Source organism: Sarcophilus harrisii, chromosome 1, assembly GCF_902635505.1.
Source record: "Sarcophilus harrisii chromosome 1, mSarHar1.11, whole genome shotgun sequence".
Taxonomy (NCBI): Eukaryota; Metazoa; Chordata; class Mammalia; order Dasyuromorphia; family Dasyuridae; genus Sarcophilus; species Sarcophilus harrisii.
The window spans coordinates 603595064-603602800 of NC_045426.1; the positions used below are offsets into that span (position 1 = coordinate 603595064).

General features: G+C 36.6%; 1 non-coding gene across 1 annotated transcript; it reads right to left on the reverse strand.

Annotated features, from left to right (window-relative positions):
- Positions 1 to 7374: 7374 nt before the first annotated feature.
- Positions 7375 to 7478, reverse strand: LOC111719128. Its single transcript, XR_002769406.1, has one exon. It is a non-coding gene; the product is annotated as a U6 spliceosomal RNA (small nuclear RNA).
- Between the last annotated feature and the right edge of the window lie 259 nt (positions 7479 to 7737).

Genomic DNA, 7737 nt, shown 5'->3' on the forward strand with positions numbered 1-7737 from the left:
GAAATGCCTGTTGCATTTAACGGCTATGTCTTTTAACCTCATGACCAGCCCAGAAGTCAGATTCCAGCAGAGGCACAACCAGCTCTAATTACCTCCCATCCTCACAGCCAGACAAGAGCTGCAACTTCTTAGCTCTTATTGTCGATGTTGGGAATTACATTTCCCAACGGTCAAGGGACAGGCAAAGAATAGTGTTCAATAAAGCCCAAGCTAAGACATAACATAGCAGGGAAGCTAGAATGGTACATTCACCAATTAGCCAGGAGTCTGTGGCCATCAATCAAATGTGACCCAGGCTCTCAGCATGTAGGTCAAACCTAGACCCTTCCATAGTAATTGCATTGAAAAAACTATCCCTGGAGGAGGTTGAAGCAGCTAACCCTGCAGGATACAATGAAGACTAAGGCATTCTAGCTAAGGTAGCTCTATCCCACAACTTGTAGCAAAGGTAATATAGGGGGAAAAATGGAAACTGTTCTTAATTCATTAAAAGACAAATATTTATTAAGTACCTACTATGCACAAAGCATTGAAATTCCTTGTAGAGTTGTTCCTATTAAAGAAACAGCTAGATAACACAATGGATAGAGCACCAGTCCTGAAGTCAGGAAGACCTGAGTTCAAATCTGGTCTGAACACTAAACACTTACTAACTGTGTGACTCTGGGCAAGTCACTTAACCCTAATTGCCTCAAAAACAAAGTGAATGAGCCTTGTATTATGCCATATGAAAAGAGATGGAAGGAAATAGGAGATGTTTAGCCTGGGGAAGTTAAGATTTAGAAGGGAAAATGATGGCTGTCTTCAAGTATTTGAAGTACTGTTAAGTGGAAAAGAGAATATGATGATGATAACAATAGACACCATTTACACACTACTTTAAAGCTTTCAAAGCCCTTTACAGATAACTTATTTTGTCTCACTACAAGCCTGGAAGATAGGTACTAGTATTATCCACATTTTAGAGGAAAATGAGACTGACAAAGGATAACTTAACTGACCAGGAAAGCCAAGAAAACTAGGGTATCTGAAACCAAATTTGAACTCAGTACTTTTTGATTCCTGGTCCAACACTATCCATTGGGCCACCTAAACATTGTGTTTGATTCCAGAAATCAGAAGCAGGAGCAATGGGTGGAAATTTCAGAAAAGTAAATGTAGACCTAAAGTAAGGACAGAGAAACTGGAGCTATGCTAAAGTAAATTAAGTCATTTGGAAGGTAATAAGTTTCTTCTTCTACTTTTGAGGGAAAGTTGGATCACACTTCATTAGCTATATTGCAAAAGTGATTCTTGGTTAAGGAGATTTTGGTCCAACCAGCCATTGAAGTCTCTTCCATTTTTCAAGCTGGGATGATGCTATAGGACCATTATTACAATTTAGATTTTCTTGCAATTTACATTAATTTCTCAGGAATACTTTGTAAATTATTTTTCTTCCCTTTTTCACAAGGAAATTAGGCATGAAGATTCATACAAAAACTGCTAGTTCTTAGGACTATTCTCAAATATATATAGGTCACTTCAATGCAATGCTACATATAGGGGTCCTGGTCATATAGCTTAAGGTTTATAGACTTTAGAGATGCCCAAATTAACAACTAAGGAAGGAACTCTAACATCAACCTTCACAAATAACATATTATAGAATCATTTTAAAGTATTTTATAATTTATAAGGCACTATGTAATGTGAACTATTACCCTCAGAACAATTATGTAAGGTATTTAAGGAAAGTTTTAATATGACTTTATCACAAATGAAAAAAATTGAGGAACATAGGCATGAAATTACTTATTCAAGGTCATATAGTTAATAAATTTATGAAGCAGGAGTTGAAATCTGGTGATATTTTCAATCTTTGCTGGATTTTCATCCAGACCGTGTCTATTAATCATAGGGATTTCCCAAAGTACTGCACTGGGCATTCTTCATGTCTCTTTTTATGCTATTTTATGCAGTGATTTTATCAGTAATCATGGATTAATTTTTCATCTCTATGCAGATGATTCTCAGATGTACTTATTTAGCCCAAAACTCTTTCTCCTGGATGTCTCAAAATGAATATTCTGCAGATACCTTAAACTTAAAATGTCCAAAATTGAACTCGTCATCTTTCCCCATAACTTCCCTATAACAGTCAAGAGCACCACCCTCCTCACTCAGCTAAGCTTGCTACCCATGTGTCTCTCTCACTACCACTTGATTCTCTCACTAGAACTCCCTCTACAACCAATCTGTTGCCAAAGCTTACTGTCTTTATCCTTGTAACATTGCTCAAATACTTCCTCTTCTCTCCTTGGACGTTGCCACCATCTTGATTCAGCACATCATCAATTCTTACCTGTTCTGTTGGTCAGCTGTTTCAACTGTGTCTGATTCATTGTGACCCCATTTGTGGTTTTCTTGGCAAGGATACTGGAGTGGTTTGCCATTTCCTTCTCCAACTCATTTTACAGATGAGGAAACTGAGGCAAACAGATCAAGTGATTTGCCTAGGGTCACACAGCTAGTAAATGTTCTAGTCCAGATATGAACTCAGAAATAAGAGTCTTCTTCCTTCCAGACCCAGTACTGTCTTCTCTATGCTGTCTAGCTACCCATCATCTAATGCCTGAGTCATTGTAATAGCCTGCTTATTGACCTTCCTGACTCAATTATCTCCCTTTCCAGTCCATCATCCAAAATGATCTTCCTAAAGATAAGGCCTGACCATGTGACTCCACTCCCATTCAGTAAAATCCAGTAGTTCCCTGTTATGTACTGGACAAATATAATAATATCCTCTGGCTTTTAGAGCCTTTTGTAACTTGGCACTTTCCTACCTTTCTGAACTTCTACCTTATTTCCTCATCTAACTGGGCATCTTTCATCATCTATTCTACTTTCTTCTACTATAAAGACTTATAAAAGCTTTTCACAGTTTCACTGATTTCTCAGCACTCTCTAAATTCATCCCACATTAGCAGGATGAGTGAAGGAAGACAAGTAAAAGAAATTAGTCCAAAGGCGAAAGATTTTGAAGAATGAAGAATAGTTAAAACAATAGTTAAAAGAAGCTGGATCAAGAGTCAAAAATTGTTATTGTTCAGTCACATCTGGCTCTTCATGATTCCATTTGGTGTTTCTTGGCAAAGATACTGGAGTGGTTTGCCATTTCCTTCTCCGACTCAATTTACAAATGAGGAAACTGAGGCAAATGGGGCTAAGTACCTTTCTTGGAATCACATAGCTATTAAGTGTGTGAGACAGAATTTAAACTCAGATACTCCTGACTCCAAACCCAGCACTCTATTCACTGCCTCTGGTTTAAAAAAAAAAAGGTGCTTAATAAATGTTGCTGTTGATGTTTATTCTATAGTTCAATCATAAACATTTCCTAAGTGCCTGTAGTCTTAGCACAATGTTAAGTACATAGTAGAGGTCTGATAAATGTTTGTGATTGACTGGCTAGTTGTAGACAAAGAACTGTGCAAGAGGTTGAGAAAGATGCAAAATTTAAAATAAGATTCAGCCCCAGTCCTTATGGTGCTTATAATGTAACGCAATATTAAAAACCTTCTTGAGACAAAGACTGTTTCATTTTTGTGAACACCTAGCACAATTCTTGGCACATAATAGGCACTTAATCGATTCTTGCGTATTAATTAGCACAAACTCAAATGACCATATTATGCAAACTTACATAAATATTATAGGAAGTAGCAAAACAAAATGTTTTTTAGGTCAGAGAAGGAAGATAAATACTGATGGGTATGGGCAGGAAAGAGAAATCAGGGAATGATTATGATTGTGCAATATCCCTTTTACTTTCTTAAAATTTCTCCCTGTTCTTTTCTTGTCCATAACATCTGGCTTTACTCTATACACCGTTTCTTCTTCCAACTTCTTATCAATCTGTTTTCTTCTCTCTAAGTCTCTTTTGGTTTTCTTCCTCTTTTTCTTCTTTTCTCTTTCTTTTCTCTTTTTCTTTCTCTTTCTTTTCTGTTTTTGAAGAGAAACATGTGTGCTAAAGATTTCAGCCACAGCATTTGCCCAACATTGAATTCAATTTCTTTGTCCACAGTTAGTCCCCTACAGGCATTGGGCACCCTAGGGTGTAAAAAGACAGACGATGCTATGTCAAGATGCTGAAGTACTAGCAAGGGACTGGAATGCCCCTCTTTTGTAAAGCTATCATGGAGTCGGGGAAGGTACAAAGAGAAAAATAAAAGACAAAAAGACTCCAGCAGTGTGGTAAAATAGAAAGGATGCTAAACAAGAATGGGCAGAATGGGAGAAAAAGAACACTTTGTTCTAACAGCCATGAAGAAGCCTGAAGCAGGTTCTGTAGAGCACTGAGAATTTGGTTAGATATTAAAGATGCCAAGGTCATCCACTGCATCCTAGGCTATTGCCAGTTGTCCTGAATTTTGTCTTGCTACTGAATTTCAATGACTAGAAGAAAAAGAGGGGCTGATGACTGTGCAATTTTGTTTCACTTAAGTCTAATTCACACACTGTCCACTTTAGGCCAAGATGTCATTGTTTGTCTTTGAAAATGAAGGACAATGAAGGACAATGAAAATGAAGAACTGCAAGTTAATTCTGATCCTGCCACTTACTAAATGATATCTGTGGTCATATTACATAACAAAGTGAATCACTTAATTCAAAAGTAAACCCAGTCTAAAATATTTCTCTGACTAGTCAGCTACAGGGCTGAAACTCCCTGATTAATAAGATAAAATTATAGAATCATGGAATAGGAGGGATCTTGAAACACTTCCTCTAATTCATTTTACAGACAAGAAAAATGAGATTGAGAACACTTTGTTTATCTCATGAATGTCACTTCTGAAAGAGAGAGAGAGAGAGAGAGAGAGAGAGAGAGACAGAGAGAGGGAGAGCGAGAGGGAAGTAGAGAGAGAGAGGGAGGGAGAGCGAAAGAGGGAGAGAGAGAGAGGAGAGAGAAAGAGAGAGAGAGACAGACAGACAGACAGACTCTATAGAATTGTAAAAGTTTATCTGGTACAGGAGTGGGAAAACTAGGACCTCTTCATCTCTTTCCAGGGGCTAAATCTGACCTGAACCTACTTTTGTAAGGCTTAGGAGCAAAAAAATAATAATTTTCACATTTAAACATATTTATCATTGTATTTAAAAATATGAAAGTCATTCTTAGTTCATAAGTCTTATAAAAACCAGCTGCAAGGAGGTTTTGGCTAACATGAATAATTTGCCACTCCTTGAACTAATGCAAATACCTCCTTTTTACAGTTAACAGATGCCACAATGGATAGAATATTGGGTTTAGAATCAGAAAGACCTTAGTTCAAATCTGGCTTCAGATACTTACTAACTATATGGCTTGGTAAGCTTCTTAATTTCTATCTGCCTTAGTTTCTTCAACTATAAAATTAGTAATAATGTTAATAGTGTCTCATGACTTGAACCCAGGCTTTATTCTTCAAATGTAGCTGGGGTTTTTTCAACCCTGGTAGATATATTTCATTAAGCTAAATACACATGCAATTTTCTTAGGCATAACACCTTCCTACTATTACTAATAAAAAGCATCTCTATAGATTTTTAAAGCTTTCAAACCTCTTTTGACACACAATTCCATTTATACCTCAGAACTTGGGAAAGTTGCCACTATATATGTATTATTCCCATATTAAAGATGAGAAAACTGAGACTTAGAAAAGCCAAATGACTGACCCATGCTCATACAGACACTGAGTATTAGAAGTAGTCTTTCAAAAAAAAGTAGACCTCCAACATTCAGTACTTCATTAACTAAACAAAACTAAATAACATTAATTCATCACCTGCCTTAGATTGAATTATTTTGAACTACTCAGCCAGTCACTTACAGAGTCCTGAGGCAATAGGGATAAGTAGATTCTGATGACAGATGGATAATCACAAAAAGTTCTATGGCATGCAGCTGAGGAACTTGAATGGACAAGACTATAAAGGATGACACCAGATTTCCCCAGCTGATAAATGGTCAAAGGATATAAATAAGCAATTTTCAGATGATTAAATCACATCTATCTATAGTCAAATGAAAAAATGCTCTAAATCACTATTGATCAGAGAAATACAAATAGAGGTATCACCTCACAACCATCAGATTGGCTAATATGACAAAAAAAATGACAAATTTTGGAGAGGATATAGAAAAATTGGGACACCTGCATTGTTGGTAGAGTTGTGAACTGAACTAACTGTTCTGGAGAGCAATTAGGAAGTATGCTCAAAGAGCTGTAAAACAGTGTCAACTTGACCTTTGATCCATTGATCCAACAATACCACGATTAAGTCTGTATCCCACACTGGTGTATTGTTGGTGGAGTTGTGAATGAATCCAACCATTCTGGAGAGCAATCTGGAATTATGCCCAAAAAGTTATCAAACTGTGCATACCCTTTGATCCAGCAGTGCTACTACTGGGCTCATACCCCAAAGAGATACTAAAGAAGGGAAAGGGACCTGTATGTGCCAAAATGTTTGTGGCAGCCCTGTTTGTAGTGGCTAGAAGCTGGAAAATGAATGGATGCCCATCAGTTGGAGAATGGTTGGGTAAATTGTGGTATATGAATGTTATGGAATATTATTGTTCTGTAAGAAACGACCACCAGGATGAATACAGAGAAGCTTGGAGAGACTTACATGAACTGATGCTAAGTGAAATGAGCAGAACCAGGAAATCATTATATACAACGATACTGTATGAGGATGTATTCTGATGGAAGTGGATTTCTTCGACAAAGAGACCTAATTCAGTTTCAGGTGATCAATGATGGAAAGAAGCAGCTACACCCAAAGAAAGAACACTGGGAAATGAATGTAAACTGTTTGCATTTTTATTTTTCTTCCCCGGTTATTTTTACCTTCTGAATCCAATTCTCCCTGTGCAACAAGAGAACTGTTCAGTTCTGCACACATATATTGTATCTAGGATATACCATGACCTATTTAACATGTATAGGATTGCTTGCCATCTGGGGAAGGGGGTGGAGGGAGGGAGAGGAAAAATTGGAACAGAAGTGAGTGCAAGGGATAATGTTGTAAAATATTACCCTGGCATGGGTTCTGTCAATAAAAAGTTATTTAAAAAAAACTAATATGGAAATATGTTTTATATGACTGCACATGTATAGTCTATATTGAATTGCTTATTGTATCAGGGAGGGGAGTTTGGAATTCAGAATTTTAAAAATGAATGTTAATATTTGTTTTTACATGTAATTGGAGAAAATATAATTTTTTAAAAGTATGAGACCAGACTTCCATGCACGTTTTCTAAATCCCTCTACTCCCCCAAAAAAGCAAAGCTGACAATTAGGAGATGGGGAATGTAAGTTCCTTAAAAACAAGTTGTTGTTTTTAATGAAAGTCTTCATGAATTTGCATGTCATCCTTGTTCAGGGACCATACTAATCTCTGCATTTTTACAATTTTAGTATATGTGCTGCCGAAATGAGCATGGTCTTTTTTTTTCTTTTACTTTGTCTCTGTATCCCTTGTTCCTTTAATAAATGTTTCCCAAGCTGCTGTTGAATTACCAAAACATAGTAGAATAGACAAAACAAACTTCACAATTGTTTCTATACACATTGCATAGTATTTGACATTATAACTACAGAGTAAAATAGGCTAGATTTAAAAAAAAAAAAAGGCTGAAGGCTCAATTGTTAGGTTTACCATGGACAAAATTTCATTGCATGAATAAGTAATATCTTTTGT